At 43.8% G+C, this 19,218-nt stretch overlaps 2 protein-coding genes across 7 annotated transcripts in view; one reads left to right on the top strand and one right to left on the bottom strand.

Moving 5' to 3' along the window:
* ANKRD11 (ankyrin repeat domain containing 11) overlaps positions 1-13,059 on the bottom strand; it is a 215,510-nt gene extending 202,451 nt beyond the window's left edge. For all 6 annotated transcript variants that reach the window (XM_075838584.1, XM_075838582.1, XM_075838585.1 and 3 more), the window contains exon 1: positions 12,301-13,059. The gene's annotated coding sequence lies outside the window, so the exon portion shown is untranslated. The remainder of the gene's footprint in view (positions 1-12,300) is intronic.
* Positions 1-19,218, top strand: part of RPL13 (ribosomal protein L13) — a 257,531-nt gene that overhangs the window by 198,214 nt on the left and 40,099 nt on the right. The gene's annotated exons all lie outside the window — the stretch shown is intronic.

Genomic DNA, 19,218 nt, shown 5'->3' with positions numbered 1-19,218 from the left:
ATAAAGTGACTGTTCTTTCAAACCAGGTTTGTTTTTGTTGTTTTGTGGTCTATGGAGGAGGACTTGTGTTGTAATAAGGTTTCCGTCTTGCCAAGTGTACACAGAACAATTACTAGCGGTGATGACACAAATTGTCAGTACTAACATTGGTATATGGATTAGTTCTTAGAATGCAAACGACTTAGAACAGCCCAAATGGGCAAGCTTGAACGGTTCCCTTTTATTTAGCTAATCTTCGTATACCCATGAATACCTAGAAGGGAGAATAGCTTGATCCAGTCTTTTATGCAAGTTCACAGATACCTAATGGAATCAAGCAGCAGAGCCATAGGGGAAAGTGTGTGCGTGAGAGTGCGTGAGAGTGCGTGAGAGTGCGTGAGAGTGCGTGAGAGTGCGTGAGAGTGCGTGAGAGTGCGTGAGAGTGCGTGAGAGTGCGTGAGAGTGCGTGTGTGATATATATATATATATTATATACACACACACACACACACACGCATACATATCTATCTCCCTTTCAAAAAGGTTTACATAGCCTTTAACCACTGCGCTGGGAAACGAGCAGTGTCAAAACTCAACATGGCCAGATTTATTGAAACATTGTAGTAAAAAATTATAGACGCTCCACCATGTATCACCTCAGTTTCTCAGGTTCTATACAACTTGAACGTTTCGGTACGTGTCTATAATATTAATAAGTAATGGTGCAGAATGGAGCTGTACCAATACACAACCAGTACACTTAAGAGGCTAAAAGCCAAAGAATAGTTTAGGCACATGGTCACGACAAGCACAAAGCCATATGGAAGCTTAGCAACAAGCTACTATGTACAAAGCACTACTGCATTATAGCAGAGCCCTGTGCATCAAAACTTCAAAAACATCAGAGAAAATTCACTAAAGACACGCGCTGGAGTGAAATACCATCCAAGATCATATGCATAGGAAACCGTGTGTTTTTCAGAGGAGAGGTCATTGAGAAAAACACAGCAAAATCCACATCATTTTCTGCAGCAGTTTTTCCGCTATTTTCTACGGACATTTTCAGCAGCAATTCTGATGTGTGGACAAGCCCTAAGGAGTCTGCATACAGCACCAAATTAGTGTGTCTATTCTCTCCAGAAATACATCCGTATTACAAACATGCAGCAATTATTTTTTCTTTCAGGTTCTTCTGTTTTTATATGAAATTGGAGGAATACAGAGGTACAGCCTGGGAACAGACTGCTATGCGTGCCACATTAAAACTTCACACAACTCAGAGCTTGTACGTACAAGTCCTAAGGCCTCAATCACACAGGCGCCATTTTTTTTAAAGGTCTTTTAAAGGGTCTTCCCATAATCATTTATCTACAGGATAGGTGATGAAGGTCTGATCGATGGGTGTCCGGCCACTGGGATCTTCACCGATCCAGAGATTGGTTATCCCTGAGACCCCTACGTGAATGGAGCGGTACTGCGCATGCTCGAGTACCAACCACTCACTTTCAATGATCCTGCATAGCTCTGAACTCTGCTCTCTCTAGCAGTCACATGTAAAGAGTTTTTCTTTTTGTTTTCTGTAACATTTTCCTGGCTTTTTTTTAGCGGGTTTTTCAGCAAAGAAAAACAAAAACTGCGGCCAGATGTTAGCTGGAAGTATTAGGGCTTGTCTACATGTAACGGAATTACTGTGTACTTTCCCTCCGGAATTGCCAACGGAAAATACGCAGCAGAATACAGTAGGAGCAAAGTGGGTGACATTTAACACGCTGCGTAAAATATCGACCAGAAATTTACCTGCGGGGCGCATTTTTCGTACCACAGCATGTCAATTCCTGCTGCAGAAAGTGGACTGAATTACTGCATTTTTCAGGGCAGATGTCACCATCTCCCAGCATTAAAAGAAAAAACGCAGAAAAATCTGAACTTAAAAAAATTTCTGCAGTGGAATTTCTGCAGCAGAAATTTTCTGCAGCAATTCCGTTAGGTGTGCACAAACCCTTAGCAGGAAATACTGAATGCACTGCAAACATTGCATGTTTTTTCAGTGTTTTTTTTTTTCTTTATCTTGCGCTTTTTAAGTCAGTTGCGTTTCTTAAATTTGCAGCAAGGGGTTGGTTTGGCATTTTCCCAGGCAGTTAGTGGCATATTTGATCTCAGATCGCCATTGTTTTGTTTGCAAGATCCCAAAAAAAAAAATAAAAAAAAAATAGCATGTGTCAACATGCCTTTTTATAAACATGGGGAGGACATTCATTGCATATGGATTTCAGACATCAATAAAGGAAAGTGTTCCTTACAGTTAGGATGGATTCACACGAGCGTGTGAGTTTGCACGCGCAAAAAAAGCTGCGTATTGCGCGCGCAAAAGGCACTTAGCAGCTCCGTGTGTCAGACCCGAATGATGCGCGGCTGCGTGCTTTTCGCGCAGCCGCCATCATTATGACACTCCGTTTGGATGTTTGTAAACAGAAAAGCACGTGGTGCTTTTCCGTTTTCATTCATCCTTTTCACATCTGTTGCGCGAATCACGCGCGTCCCACGGAAGTGCTTACGTGTGGCATGCGTGATTTTCATGCACCCATTGACTTCAACGGGTGAGTGGTGCGTGAAATCCACCCAAAGAACGGACATGTCGTGACTTTTTTGCAGCGGACTCACGCTGCGAAATAAATCACGCAACTGTCTGCACTGCCCCATAGACTAATATAGGTCCGTGCCACGCGCGTGATAATTACGCACGGGTTGCACGGACGTATATAACGTTCGTCTGAATAAGCCCTTAGAGTAGTCAAACTATGGAATGCCCTACCCCGAGATTTAGTAATGGCAGTAACTATGTCAGCATTTAAAAAAAGGCGAAATGCTTATATAACGATAACTGCCATTGAGGGTTATAACTAATCTAGCAATAAATTATGTGTTAGGGTAAGGCCACACGGAGTGGCTGTCAAATACCTTGTTAAGAGGTATTCTGGTTACATGCTCATGCGCACTGTCGCTCCATTCATGCTCTATGAAAACACAGAAAAAGGCCATACTTGCAAATGGACACAGCCAGGTCAGAAAATGCTGATGAAGGAGTAAGCAGGTGCTTTAAATAATAATAGCCACTCCCACTGGTCTTGAGGGGAGTGGTGTGTGGTGCATGGGATGTGTAGTAAGAAATAATAAATGAATAGTGTGTGTGTGCAAGTGTAATACTATGAGTGAAATATAGGGGGCAGTAATGAGTAAAGTGCCTCAATAGAAATAAAATGAATTTATTTTCATTTTATTTCTATTGAGGCACTTTACTCATTACTGCCCCCTATATTTCACTCATAGTATTACACTTGCACACACACACTATTCATTTATTATTTCTTACTACACATCCCATGCACCACATACCACTCCCCTCAAGACCAGTGGGAGTGGCTATTATTATTTAAAGCACCTGCTTACTCCTTCATCAGCATTTTCTGACCTGGCTGTGTCCATTTGCAAGTATGGCCTTTTTCTGTGTTTTCATATATGTCCCCTTGTTTTTATCGGTTCTGCTCTATGGAAGCGCCAGAGACAGCCAAATGCAGCGTACGGCTTTTTATGGCGCGGACATAGAAAATGAATAGGGTGTAATTTGTTGTAACCAGCAAAATCTGACAGTCTGACATGTTTTCAGAATTTAAAAAAAAAAAAAAACTTTCATTTACGTGATTTGCAATGTTAGACGCCACAATAAAAAAAAAAAAAAAAAAAAATGCATGTAAAAACACAGGTACTAAAACCCTAAGGCAGTGTTCCAATGGGTCAGATAAAAATCATGCCGTGTATCCGATCTGGAACCCGCAATACCTTCCATCTGAAAAACCGCACCACATTGTGGTTAAGTTTTTCGGACTGAATTTTTTCAGGGGAAACAAACGTTCAGGCAGCATGCACGCGGCCGTGCCCGTAACCAAGGCCCGCGATTGTGGGCACGGTCGGCCGCCGAACGCGTTTTCAGGCTGTGCTCCCATACGAAAAGTAGGACATGCTCCATAATTCCCGAACAGTTCTACGGCACGGACGCCTATCCGTAGCAATACGAAAAAGGTGTCCGCGGTCAATAGAACTGGGCGGGTTCAAAATTGGGGACCGTATTACCATCCGCAATAACGGAGATTTTTTACGGTCGAGTGCCTGGGGCCTCACACTTACCTCCTCCATCTTCTCTGCACGTAGTCCGGCCTCCTGGAATGACGTTGAAGGCCATGTGATGCTGCGGCCTGTGATTGTGCTGCAGCGGTCACATGGGATGAAGTATCCCAGGAGGCTGGACTGCAGGAAGGAGAGAGTTCTATGTAAGCAGGATTTATTTTTTTCCGTAGCTGCAGCTTTTGCGGCGTAATCGCCGAGAATATGCTGCAAAAGTCGCAATACTTGGCTTTCTGTTGCGGGTTTTGCATCCCCATTGATTCAATGGGGAAAACCCGCAACAGAAAATCAACATGCTGCGGAATTCCGCACCGCAGGTCAATTTATTAACGTTTACGCTGCATTTATTTTTTTTGTAGCGTGGGCATGAGATTTTCTAAATCTCGTCCACTTTACGGCTACTGTAAATGCTGCTGAATTTCCGCACAGAATTATGTTGCAGAAATTACACAGCGTTTACGCTACGTGGGAACCTGGCATTACACACGAACAAAAAAAAAAAAAGCTGCCATTTTTTTACATGCGTGTTTTTTTTTTTACAAAAAACACGTATGTGAAGGAAGACTTGGGCTAGTTTCACACAGCACTCATATGCAGATCACCGGTTTCGTAGAACTGTAGTGAGTTGCAGATGTGGCGGTAAGGGCTTATTCAGACGAGCATTGTTAAACTCGTCTGAGTCCAGTTAGTGAGAAAACTGACAATATTGCATCAGTGCTTTCTGCAATTGCCGTTTCACGTCCCAGAGAAAAACTGAAGAATTGGGACAATTGAGCACACCCACCGAAAACACCCCCCAGGATGGTCACATGACCGCAAAAACGGTTTTCTGCTGCTTATAGCAGAGAGAGCATTGTGAGATATTTCTCATGTGTATTTTTGGCTTCTGACCAGGTTTTCATTCAGGACCACACTGCTCTGCCTCTACTTCCTGGTTTCACTTCTCAAGTGTCTCCAGACAATCATCAGTAAAAAAAAATGGATCGCATGGCATCCTCGTGGCCTCTTTCACGCAGATCTATTGACTTCCATGGATCATAGCAGAATGAAAAACTGGCAAATATAGAGCATGTTGGGATTTTGTTTTTCATTACGGACGGATGTCCATGAAAATTAAAAAAACCAAAAAAACAAAACAAACACTTAACATCTCAATTGGCCCATTAACTAGAATGTGTATGGCCACGGTCAGATGTTACTTTAAAAAGTAAAAGTCTATAGTAAAATGAGAACGCCTGAATACACTGCCTTTTAGGCCTCACGCACACGAACGTAAAAACGCCCATAATTACGGGCCCATAGACTTCTATTGGCCATGGGTACCTTCCCATATGCTTACGGGAAGGTGCCCGTGCCATTGAAAAATATGGAACATGTCCTATTTCAGGCCGTAATAACGGCAGGCCCATAGAAGTCTATGGGGCTCACGTAATTACGGGTGGCTATGTGTGTGCACCTGTAATTACGGGAGCGTTGCTAGGCGACGTCAGGGGATAGTCACTGTCCAGGGTGCTGAAAGAGTTAACTGATCGGCAGTAACTCAGCACCCGGGACAGGGACTACCGCTGGAGTTAATAGTATTAAAAGTTAACTTACCTGCTTCTTCCTCTAGTAACCGCTCCAGCCAATCACAGACCAATCACAGGCTGCAGCGGTCACATGGACTGCCGCGTCATCCAGGGCGGTCGGACTGGATGTCAAGGGGGACGCTTCACCAAGACAACAGTACGTATGAACTTTTACTTTCAAATCGCTGCGGAAACTCTGCTCGAAAGGGCTGCCCCTTCTCTCTTCTCTAAGTACGGGTGGAATACTGGCGACACCGGACCCGCATTTCCGGGCACGGGTCCGTAAATACTGTTGAAATACGGGTCGAATACATGTGACAAAGGACCCTTACTTACGGGATGAGGCCTTAGTTTGTGGCCCTTTTTTTTCGGGGGTGGGGGGGCGGGGTGTTGTGCCATTTTTTTGTTTTCTTAAATCACAGCACACTCTAGATTTGATGTTTTTTTCCATAGGCTTCTCAACAGGACTTTAAAAACGCAAGTCCAAAAATCAAAATAATTGCAGGGTGAAGAAGGCCTAAGGGGAGTTTCCGCCAATTTCCTAAGATCCCTCCCAACCAGTCAGGGTATGTTCACACGCCAATTCAAAAAAGTCTGAAAATACTCCCGATTTTCAGACGTTTTTTTAAGCTACTCGTGATTATCTAGGCGTTTTACGGAAGTTTTTGGAGCGGTTTTCAATAGTCTATGAAAAACGGCTCCAAAAACGTCCCAAGAAGTGACCTGCACTTTTTCGCGGCCGTTTTTTTACGCGTCCGTTTCTCAAAATGGCCGCGGAAAAACGGCCCGTCGGTCCGTAAAACAGCCGAAAACACTCAGTGTGAACATAATCAGAAGATCTGAGTTTAGAGCACAGATAACACAATGCAAGAATTTGTATGAAAGCCGCTTTTAGGCTATGTTCACACAGCTAACAAAAAATGGCTGTAAAATACGTAGCTGTTTTCAGCCTCTGATGTTCAGCAGTTTTTAAAGAATCAAGCGTTTTTTTGAGCGGTTTTTCTATTGACCCAATGAAAGACGGCTCAAGAAGTGACGTGCACTTTGTTTAAGTGGGAACGGAACGCAGTTTTTCCCATTGAAATCAATGGGCAGATGTTTGGAGGCGTTCAGCCCCCGTGTTTTCAGCCACTTCTCTGGGCGTTTACGGACCCAAAAACGGCTGAAAATAGGCAGTGTGAACATACCCTTAGGCTACATGCACACGTTGCGTTATTCAGAAACAGAAAATTTGCATCAGAACAGCAGGTTAACACAAGTAATTCGGCAGGTAAAATACGAACATGAGGTTTTTATGAGCAATTTACATTTAAGGCCACATGCACAGGATGTGTATTATGCCGTGCAGATTATTCTGTGCCAACTCTAAGGCCTCATGCACACGACCGTATTTTTTCCCACCCGTAAATACTGGCGTAAATACGGGTCCGGTGTCACACGTATTCGACCCGTTTTGCACCAGTATTTACGGACCCGTGCCTGTAAATATGGGTCCGGTGTCACCCGTATTCCACCCGTATTTACGGCAAAATAGCACTGCACTAATCGGCAGCCCCTTCTCTCTATCAGTGCAGGATAGAGAGAAGGGACAGCCCTTTCTGTAATAAAAGTTAAAGAAATTCATACTTACCGGCCGTTGCCTTGGTGACGCGTCCCTCTCTTCACATCCAGCCTGACATCCCTGGATGACGCGGCAGTCCATGTGACCGCTGCAGCCTGTGATTGACCTGTGATTGGCTGCAGCGGTCACATGGCCTGAAACGTCATCCAGGACGTCGGGCCGGATGTCGAGAGGGACGCGTCACCAAGGCAACGGGCGGGAGACCGGACTGGAGGAAGCAGGAAGTTCTCGGTAAGTATGAACGTTTTTTATTTTTTACAGGTTTATTCTGATCGGTAGTCACTGTCCAGGGTGCTGAAAGAGTTACTGCCGATCAGTTAACTCTTTCAGCTCCCTGGACAGTGACTATTTACTGACGTCGCTTAGCAACGCTGCCGTAATGACGGGTGCACACATGTAGCCACCCGTCATTACGAGAGCTCCATAGACTTCTATGGACTGTCCGTGCCGTTATTACGGCCTGAAATAGGACATGTTCTATCTTTTTCAACGGCACGGGCACCTTCCCGTGAGAAAACGGGAAGGCACCCGTCGCCAATAGAAGTCTATGAGCCCGTTATTACGGGTCGTAATTACGACCCGTAATAACGGGAGTTTTTACGGTCGTGTGCATGAGGCCTAACATAATACAGTCCCTGCAAAGTAAATGAGATTTCTAGTAATCTTATCTACATGTTAGAGAATTTTTTCTGCACATAAATTGACCCGCAGTACGGATTTTAAAATCCGCAGCAGATCTATTTATATTGTGTTTGTCTCAGATTTGAATCTCGCACATTGTTTTTTTGAACATAAAATCTGCATTAAAACATAAAAGTGATTTTGATGCATCATATTCCGCAATGTGTGCATGTAGCCTGATGCTGAAACAGACGCAGGTTTTACGCTGGGGATTTTGGCGAGTTTATAAAAATAAAAAAAAAAAAGAAGGAAGAACACAAACCTGACAGATACAATTCGAAGACGGAAATGCAAGATAAATTGACACGGTGCAGATTTTAAAACATGTGCCACAGGTTAATTTTTGTGTAGATCAGACTACTTGAAATCCCATTTACTTTGCTGGTACTATATAGGAGGACAAATACGCTGTGTACTTTTACGCAGTATACCCGCCCAGTGTGTTTGTACCTCGAGACCTCCCCATCCCATTTATTAATCTAAATCGCCCACCTTTGAACCCTCTGCAGAACGACTATATCCTCTTAGGGTATGTGCACACGATGAGAGGCTTTTACGTCTGAAAAGACAGACTGTTTTCAGGAGAAAACAGCTGCCTCGTTTCAGACGTAAAAGCTCCTCCTCGTATTATGCGAGGCGTCTTTGACGCCCGTAATCTTGAGCTGCTGTTCATTGACTACAATAAAGAACGGCTCAAATTACGTTGCAAAGAAGTGCCCTGCATATAATGTATAGAAGTGTCCCGCATATAATGTATATAAGTGTCCTGCATATAATGTATATAAGTGTCCTGCATATAATGTATATAAGTGTCCTGCACTTCTTTGCCGAGGCAGTCAATTTACGCGTCGTCGTTTGACAGCTGTCAAACGACGACGCGTAAATGACAGGTTGTCTGCACAGTACGTCGGCAAACCCATTCAAATGAATACGCCTCGTTTACGCCTGAAAATAGGTCGTTTGAACCCAGCCTTACAATGTGAAACCCAAACTGAATCCCATATTCGAGATGTGGAATTACAAGGGTTTTATAGAGGGGTAATATTCCATTTGAATTATGGGCTTTTCTCTCTTTATGCACCCTAAAACCTTATTTGCTTTTTCTGCTGCTGCTACTTGCTTGTAACCAGAACACACATGTTCTTTTCTTGTTGTTATTCCCAGTTTTATTCCATTTATTGTCTTTGCATTAATACTATTACTGAGGCATATAGGGGAAAACCACCACTACATGCTGGAGAAAACCACTAAAGTTAGCCTTATTGCAGCTTTGAAGAAATGCCACTGAGAAAAAAAAACCGCAAGACAAAAGAAGAAACGTCGCCTAAAAAAGAAAAACAAAGAGAAAAATTCAATGTTTTGAGTGTGTTCTATATCCCCCCCCCCCCCCCCATGACTTCCAGAAAACATCTGGTTGCTGCATTTTTGGTGCAAAAAAACGCAACACGAAACACCAGGACAAACGCAATGTTTTGGTGTTTTTCATAATAACGCTGCACGTGAAGTCCCACATAAAGTCAACGTTAAATTTATACATTAAACACACACACAAGAAAACTATTTTCGACGTACAACCACATCTCCACCTCAGCCACACCTTACTCAAAAGGCAGCCATAATAATTCTCCTGTGACAATACTGCACTGCTCTCAAAAACATACGCGCCAGCCAACTGCAGCGAACATGGTTATTATACAGCATTCTCTGTCAAACGTTCAGTACAGTAAAGAGAAGGGAAATATATGCAATAGGAATACAAAGAGCCTGCCTCAGCATCCTCTGATAATCTAACGGGCAAGTGGGCTGCCAACCTGTCGAAGGCTCTTGGGTCATGAGTAACAAGTCAGCTGGCCAAGGAGGAAAAATAAAAACACACACTACCGGAAATCTGAATCAATGTCGCCTGGAGGGATGAACGCATGCTTTAGCGGCCACTGAAAGCAGCCATAGGTATCATGCACACAATAGTTTGTTTTGCGGGCCGCAAAATACAGATCCTAGTGTCTTCCGCGTGCAGTCTTATTTTTATGCGGAGCCACACACTAGAATAGGTAAGCTGGCCGCAAATACAGGCAAGAATGGGACCCATTCTATAATTTTGCGGAACGGACTCACTGATCCATCCGCATGTGTGTACGGCCCTATAAAAGTAAGTGGTTCAGTATACTATCCGCATAAAAAATAAAAATTACAAAAAACTGATAGGACACTGAAGGGAACAACGATCGTGTGATGAGCTCTTGGGTAAAGGAGCCACTGTACTCATCTCATACTCTCATCGGTACGGCGCTTGCGATTTACTCTGGATTGTTCCAGGAAGAAGATAAAACCAAGCTGCTTAGTTTTTCTGCCAACATTCAAGGGTTTAAATTTTTTATGTTAGCCACACACAACGCTCCATTTACAACCTTCATAGAAATACGGTTGCTAAAAGAAAGCATGAAAAATAGTGGCCGATTCAAGCTGGATATCTCCATGCAGAGTTTTGTGATACGTCTCTGTCTTGATGAGAGGCTATCAGTGCCTGGATATATTACAGTAAATGTCCTGTAGATTGTAGTAGAGCTGTAAAACCGGTTGCCTATAATAACGTTACAGCTCGAACCTAAACAACGCAGCAGCAGTGCGCAGCCTTCGTCACAATGGACACCCTACAATAGTCGGCAGATGTCGTGGGAAAGAAGGATCGGGCATATTGGATTTCAACAGAAGTCGCTGCCGACGGTGTCTGTCATAAGCTTATCCCCCCCTCTTGGCCGAGCAAAGAGTGCATGTGTATGAGGGTGGGTTTTCGGGAGGAATAGCTGTCAGACGCAATCTAAGCAGATCCTCAAGGTCTATCCATTCAAATGGTCAGTCAATACAATCCACATTTCTCTGGAAATAAATCCTAAACAAGCTGATAACACGCAAGTATTCGACATCTGTTTATACATTTCCTGATCACAATACGTAGAACATGCACTAGGGTCGTTGGCTAATACCATCAAGGCCACGTAAGACATGAGCCCTTCCTGCTTTCTGACTGACACACATCGACCTGTGTGACTTTATAATAGAGCAGCCCGGGGAGGCAGCAGAAAAGTTGCTATTCAGGAAGAACTCAAAATAAAGCAGTGTGAACCACAACCAGTTTACAGACTCCTCAAGAATATGCTCCGACACGAGCCGGCGTTCTAGAAGACAGCTGTGTATTAGAGAGCTACCCGAGACGCACAGTACAAACAAACCAACACTGGATCACTAATGGACCCTGTACGGCAACGCACAGAGCCCTCACGGCTCATTCAGATGAGCGTAATACTCGCCGGGTGCTGTGCGTTGAACTCACAGATCCATTCATTTCAATGGGGCTACGCAAACATGCCCCTTGTTATCACACAGCGAGTGTCCGCTGCGTAAAACACACTGCATGTCCTATATGGTTACACTTTTTGCGCACCTAGCCGCCCATTGAAGTCTACGGGTACGTGAGAACCACGGATGACATCGGTGTGCTGTCAGTGTTTCACGCATCAGATACATAGAAATTAAAATAAAATAAAAAAGTGCTTGCACAGACGTGAAAAAACACACGCCACACGCAAAGCACACTGATACCAATTCGCAACGCACAAGAAACGTAGGAAAAACGCTGCATTTTTACTCGCACAGATCGCACACGCTCGTCTGAATGTAGCCTCATAGGTACTGCGGATCCGTGCACGGTCATATTATCCTTCTGAAGCAACACTTGTGCCTCCGTAATATGACGTGATGCAGCAGATAACCATTTTTTCCCCTCTACATAAAGCCAGAGGTACAGTACAGACCCACAGCGGTCGTATTATGGCACAGATCTATAACACAGCCGTGTGCACCAGCCCTACAGAGCAGACTGTTGGGGTAATTCCCATAGGGACCTGGTTAGGAAGCAGCAGAGTCTGTGTAACAGTCACAAACCTCAGATCCCAGGATAGATACTAATAACAGATCTCATGTATCAAGGTTATAAAGAAGAGGAGGAGATCTACTCAAACACCTGCCACAAGATCCTGTCAAAAGTTATTCACCAAGGAAGGCCAAGTACCAGTCATCACATCTCAGGCAACTCACCAACTGTCCTATAACTTAAAGGGTCAGGTCCCTGCTCATCATCACATCATTGCTGGGCATCACATGGGCAGAAGTTACCCTGCCACCACATTGTAAAGACTGGCATATACCCAGCGCACGGTGCCCCCTCCATAGCCGGTCCCGTCCACAGACTACGCAGCATGTCCCAGCTCTTACCGCGTGTGTGCTCTGCTCCACGGGCAGCTGTCTGTTATTAGTCCTTAATCCCGACTCCCTGGCTGTTGGAGCCCCGCGGTGTTTTGGCCGGTGCCGAGGAGGAGGAGGAGGGAGGGAAGGCCGCGAACTTGTGCATGGACCCTGCGGGGGCCGCGGCCTACCTCCCCCTCCTCCCCTCCTCCGGTAACCGGGGTGGAAGTGTGGGGGGGAGGGGAACGGAAGCCAGCGAGAACCGATAGAGCAACGTGAGTGTTGGGGGGCTGGTGGGGCCTCTCCTGAGCTCCCGAGGAATTGTAGTGTCCGGTAACGAGGTCCTGACAGGAAATCGTCCTAAGGCCCCAGTCAACGAATGAAGTAAACGGCGGGGCGGTAACCAAAACAGAGCTAGTCCAGAATACGGTGTGCTTCCCGCTTGCTCGGTGCGGAGGGGGGGGGAGCCCCCGGTGCCGGTTGGTTCTCCTCACAGGCCGCTCCCGTGCGCGCCCCCAACTGCTTGCATCGCGAACCGCTTCTACGCGCCCTTTGACTCCCTCAAGGCGCGCTCCCTGGGAGAAGGGGAGATGGCGACGTGACGCGCTTTCCTATTGGTCAAAACAACAGCGACCGGCTGATTCGGCGACGCTTATTGGTCGAACTGACTGGTGACGAAAAAGGGATGCGATGGTGGGAGGAGAAAGGAAGAGAGAGCGAGAAGGGGGCAGGACACAGCTGCCATGTCTTCACCGCTTTCTAGCTTCTGTTGTTGTGTATAGAGTGACGTCAGGGAGAGGGGCGGAGTTAAGATGTATCGCTTTTGCCTGGAAGCAAGCTGTCACTCGTGGACATATAGTGTAGTGTCATTGGTCAATGCTCTGGCTGTTGGAATACAGTCTGATCATGCCACGCCCCCTCACATGATTGATATCCTGCGATAATATAGACATGAGGCATTACATGTAAACACGATGTGTTGTGTGCGTATGAATCTGGGGTATGATGAATCTGGGGTGTGATGGCTCATAGAACTCTTCTGCTTTATGGAGACCCAAAAGAAAATGCTGCAGTTATGGCCTTAAAAAAAAAAAAAGGTTACGTTAATTGGCAACTGACTTAATGCAATAGTCATCTATTAAACTTAGCTGTCAAGCCAATGCGCCATTTTACATGTATGAAGGGAGGAAAATCATCTGGCACCGCTTTTCTCTGGCAAGGCTTTTTAAAAAAAAAAAAAAATAGTAATAAACGTCATTTATTGGACCAAATTTTTTTTTTTAATTAGAAACGCGTGGGATACATGTAAAAAATTAGGAATCATCCAGGGGTCAGCAACCTTAGGCACTCCAGCTGTTGTAAAACTACAATTCCCAGCATGCCATGACAGCCTTTGGATGGAATAATAAAGCCTTTGGCTACTCGGCCCCCTTTCATTTCCAGAAACTGTAAATATCTACAAATACAACCGGATTAATCTCTGGTCATCAATGGGGTATCTTTACTATTGGCGCTGTGTCCAAATTGTGGCCTGTGCAAATAGTTTTTGGACACATTTGTCGGTGAAATGCACCAAAAAAAAAAAAATTTTTTTTAGAAGCTCTGGGAAGGGGCGTGGTTTAGAGGGAAAGGGATGTGGCTTAATATGCACCAAATTGTGCCATCATTTTGCTGCAAAAAGGTTGTTTAAAGTAGAACAAAAAAGTGGCATAAAGTTAGACAGAAATGTCTAAACGTGCGCCAAATTTATCCAGCGTGAGCCACTGTTCTAAATTTGGCACATCTGAAAGGTACCACAAGGTAGCCATAATAATCTCCTCCAAAATGTAATGTACTCGACAGCTGAAATGACCACACATCTTATCCAGAATATTTGGACCTGTGCCTATAAAATCGCTGAAGACAAGATAGAAGGACAGCATGTTACTATGGCCAGAAGATTTCTAAGACCACTTGTCACCATGTTCTGAAAGAAAAAAAAACTTCATCCAGTAAGGTCACCTTCACGGCGCTACATCCTGAACCTAAAAGCCAACTAACTAACATGTGAAGCGGAGGAGCCCCCCTGCGATCAGCTCGGAGGATCAAGCAAGAGAAAAGGGGTTGTCCGAATCAAACAACCCTTTTACAGGATTTTTCCCATCTCGGACATCCACAGGATATGCTATAAATGTCCGATAGTTTACGGGCCCCAGAGGTTAGACCCGCATCGATCTCCACAACGAGGCCGCTAAACCCACGTACTACCTTCTGCCCCTGTCACCAGCAAGTTACGAGGTGGCTGGGTTTTCCGGAACTAACCGAGCGAGTTTTGCTACGCTGACTCTGGAGCTCTCATATAAGTGAATGGGCGTTACGGAAAAAGCGTAACAAAACTCCCTCGGCTGTTTCCAGAAAACCTAGTCACCATCGTAATGCAGTGGCCGGAGCCCAGCAGCATAAGGTAGGACGGGCGGGTTTAGGGGCCCTGTTTTAGAGGTGGGATCCACATCGATCAGACATTTATGGCCTATCCTGTGGCTATGTCATAAATGTCAGACGGGAAAACCCCAATAAGGTTCAACCTCAACGTTTCCCTATGGGAGAGTTTTGTGCAACTTGTGGCAGCCATGTTGAAATTCTTGCAATTGTCGCATTACTTTTTCACGCATATGGAAACAAGGATTTTTCTGTGTGAACGTCTCGCAGTGGATCCCAGGGGATCCACCTTGAGGGGGGGGGCGACGTTAATGGGATTACTGCAATAATTCCAAAAAAAAAATCCAACACTACTGGATTTTTTGCAATCAGGAAATTGCGTACACATGGCATTGCATATATACATTTTATGTCATGCGTTCCCATACATGCGATATCGCAATTGAACACCGATGTAGGTTTAAACGCCATGAAGTCCTGGCCTAACGGGTAGAAGGATGTTTAATAAATATGCATGTGATGGAGCGCTAATATACATTATATATATTTTTTCTCATGACGTAGGAAGACAATGTTCATTTTCTCTAGAAATCTATCAGTTATATATTATTATTGACCATAGTAACAGCGTACACGAGGATTGTATTTACTCCCAGCATTACTTCACTACGTCACATCTTCTTTTACTTCCCGTTTTTGTCATAAGACGCCGGATGTGACCTTCCATACAGATCCCATATATATCGTGGCCCTGGTATTACCTATTTCACAGCGCCATCTGTCTTTCATTTAGCGCTAGTGCAAGAATATACCTCCAACTTTGTGGGACCATTCAAACACCAGTACAATAAACAGTAGGGTGATAATAATTGGAAAACAAAATACCTGCATGGAATAATACTGGAAGATCGCCGCTGAGTGAACTGGAACATTTTATGGAGGTATTATTCGTGCATATTACGCCGGATAGTGTGTACGGCAGCACAAGGAGGCCGTATGGCTTTGGAAATGAATAAAAGCTTTTACACTCCCCATTATATAGCACACGTCCCAGGAATAGGACCTGGGAGGTATTGGAAAATCTGCAGTATTTACGCTGTGTGTGAACCCGGCCTAGATGTATCTAGAAAAGTGCTAATTCATCACAAGGCTGGATTATAGGGAGAGCAAAATGAGACAATTGCCAAGGGGCTTCCACAAACCAGCTCCCTCCAGTCCTTGCCAGTAGGAAGACGTATGACTTAGAAAAAGAGCTCAGGGGCCCTAGAGCAAAAGCTTGATAACTAGAAGAAAGTCAGATGTCAAGCATGCATGTTGATTGCCATACGGAGATGGGATAAGCAGCTACAATATACATATGACGATGCTTATCTTTTGGCGAAAGAAAGGATTGGGCATGTTAAATGCATTCTCAACATCGTTTGCCCCAACAGCACAAACCAGAGGACACTGTGCCTGCTCTCATTCACAGGTATATATTTTAGAAAAAAAATAAATAAAAATATATATATATATATATATATATATATATGTTAAAAATGGATATAGGAAAGCGCTACAACACAGAACCTGCGTCTTCATCAGGCCAAAAATAATTGGCCTGATGAAGACGCAGGTTCTGTGTTGAAACGCGCTGCCCTACTTTGCAAAGTAAATCTACCGATCATTATCATTCTGCTTATGCTTCTGAGTAGCGCTTTCCTATATCCATTTTTAACATAAATATATTCTATATATTAACATCAATTGTATTGAGCCGCGAGAAATAGTAATTTAAAAGTATATATTTTAGAAGAAAAAAATTTATATATATATATATATATATATATATATATATATATACACATACATACATACATACATACACACACACACACTACCGTTCAAAAGTTTAGGGTCACTTAGAAATTTCCTTATTTTTGAAAGAAAAGCACAGTTTTTATCAATGAAGATAACATTAAATTAATCAGAAATACACTCTATACATTGTTAATGTGGTAAATGACTGTTCTAGCTGCAAACGTCTGGTTTTTAATGCAATATCTACATAGGTGTATAGAGGCCCATTTCCAGCAACCATCACTCCAGTGTTCTAATGGTACATTGTGTTTGCTAACTGTGTTAGAAGGCTAATGGATGATTAGAAAACACTTGAAAACCCTTGTGCAATTATGTTAGCACCGCTGTAAACAGTTTTGCTGTTTAGAGGAGCTATAAAACTGACCTTCCTTTGAGCTAGTTGAGAATCTGAAGCTTTACATTTGTGGGTTCAATTAAACTCTCCAAATGGCTAGAAAAAGAGAGCTTTCATGTGAAACTCGACAGTCTATTCTTGTTCTTAGAAATAAAGGCTATTCCATGCGAGAAATTGCCAAGAAACTGAAGATTTCCTACAACGGTGTGTACTAACTACTCCCTTCAGAGGACAGCACAAACAGGCTCTAACCAGAGTAGAAAGAGAAGTGGCAGGCCCCGCTGCACAACTGAGCAACAAGACAAGTACATTAGAGTCTCTAGTTTGAGAAATAGACGCGTCACAGGTCCTCAACTGGGAGCTTCATTAAATAGTACCCGCAAAACACCAGTGTCAACGTCTACAGTGAAGAGGCAACTCCGGGATGCTGGCCTTCAGGGCAGAGTGGCAAAGAAAAAGCCATATCTGAGACTGGCTAATAAAAGGAAAAGATTAATATGGGCAAAAGCCACAGACATTGGACAGAGGAAGATTGGAAAAAAAAGTGTTATGGACAGACGAATGGAAGTTTGAGGTGTTTGGATCACACAGAAGAACATTTGTGAGACGCAGAACAACTGAAAAGATGCTGGAAGAGTGCCTGACGCCATCTGTCAAGCATGGTGGAGGTAATGTGATGGTCTGGGGTTACTTTGGTGCTGGTAAAGTGGGAGATTTGTACAAGGTAAAAGGGATTTTGAATAAGGAAGGATATCACTCCATTTTGCAACGCCATGCCATACCCTGTGGACAGCGCTTGATTGGAGCCAATTTCATCCTACAACAGGACAATGACCCAAAGCGCACCTCCAAATGATGCAAGAACTATTTAGGGAAGAAGCAGAAAGCTGGTATTCTATCTGTAATGGAGTGGCCAGCGCAGTCACCAGATCTCAACCCCATAGAGCTGTTGTGGGAGCAGTTTGACCGTATGGTACGCAAGAAGTGCCCATCAAGCCAATCCAACTTGTGGGAGGGGCTTCTGGAAGCATGGGGTGAAATTTCTCCCGATTACCTCAGCAAATTAACAGCTAGAATGCCAAAGGTCTGCAATGCTGGAATTGCTGCAAATGGAGCATTCCAAGACCAAAGCAAAGTTTGAAGGAGAAAATTATTATTTCAAATAAAAATCATTATTTCTAACTTTGTCAATGTCTTGACTATATTTTCTAGTCATTTTGCAACTCATTTGATAAATATAAGTGTGAGTTTTCATGGAACACACAAAATATATATATATATATATATATATATATTTTTTTCTAAAATATATACTTTTAAATTACTATTTCTCGCGGCACAATACAATTGATGCCGGCATTTGGATACTGAAAGCTGCAACCTTGTTCTATTACTGCTTATATCTTAAGTTGTACCTGCCAGTACAAACTTTTTTAGGTGAGTGCAATAACTTACCATCACTATCTTTTACCTTACCTATTAGGTTTATCTTGCACCATGTGGCGCTGTGTATGTTTTTCTCTTCTCAGGCTGCTCTCATTCACGTTACATTGTCATCAGGTCCTGTTGACAATTATCTAAGATATATAGCCAGTGTAAGCTGATATGTGTTCTGCCTGTGTAGGACTTAGAGGGTGGAGCATGACAAACTCAAAAAACACTAGAGGGAGAAGCCCTGTGTCATGCTCCGCCCCCTCATGCTTTGCACTAATGCAGTATTAGTTTTGCCTGGAGTATTCCTTTAATGACATGGGTGTCGGATATGCATCCGCAAAAAAAAAAACAATTTTTTGCGTATATGAAAGTACGTGTGGCGTCCGTGTGTTATCAGTTTTTCTCTGCAAATGAAAAGTAAAAAAGCAGACAGAACACGGATGTCGGCTGAGTGCTGTCGTTTTTTCAGGCAGCCATAGACTTCAATGGGTTGAGTCTGAGTAGTACATGCTATGAGTCTCTCACAACGGACCGTGAAAAAAAAAAACCGGATATGTGAACAGCCGCATTGACTTGTATGGGTCAGTATGCTGTTCGTCGTTAAAACGGACAGCACACGGACGAGAAATAGGTGCGTGTGAATAAGGCCTAGAACACAGAGGCTTTTCAACCCCTTGTGACAAATATCATCCACAAAAAGTTATAGAATATCTCCCTCTCTGACCCACAGAGGAGAACCCGAAAGGAAAAGTTGAGAGCGAGATTAGATGGGTAAGTAAAAATGGAGGGGGTAATCAGTTTGGAGGACTGTCCAGGGTCTTGTCCCAAGAAAAAGCTAAAGCTCCATGTGGTCAACCGTGAGTTGTGACAAACGCGTCCTCACCGATTCCCTGCGGAGGAAA

The sequence above is a fragment of the Rhinoderma darwinii genome, chromosome 9, assembly GCF_050947455.1.
Source record: "Rhinoderma darwinii isolate aRhiDar2 chromosome 9, aRhiDar2.hap1, whole genome shotgun sequence".
Taxonomy (NCBI): domain Eukaryota; kingdom Metazoa; phylum Chordata; class Amphibia; order Anura; family Rhinodermatidae; genus Rhinoderma; species Rhinoderma darwinii.
This window is presented reverse-complemented; position numbering and strand designations above follow the sequence as displayed.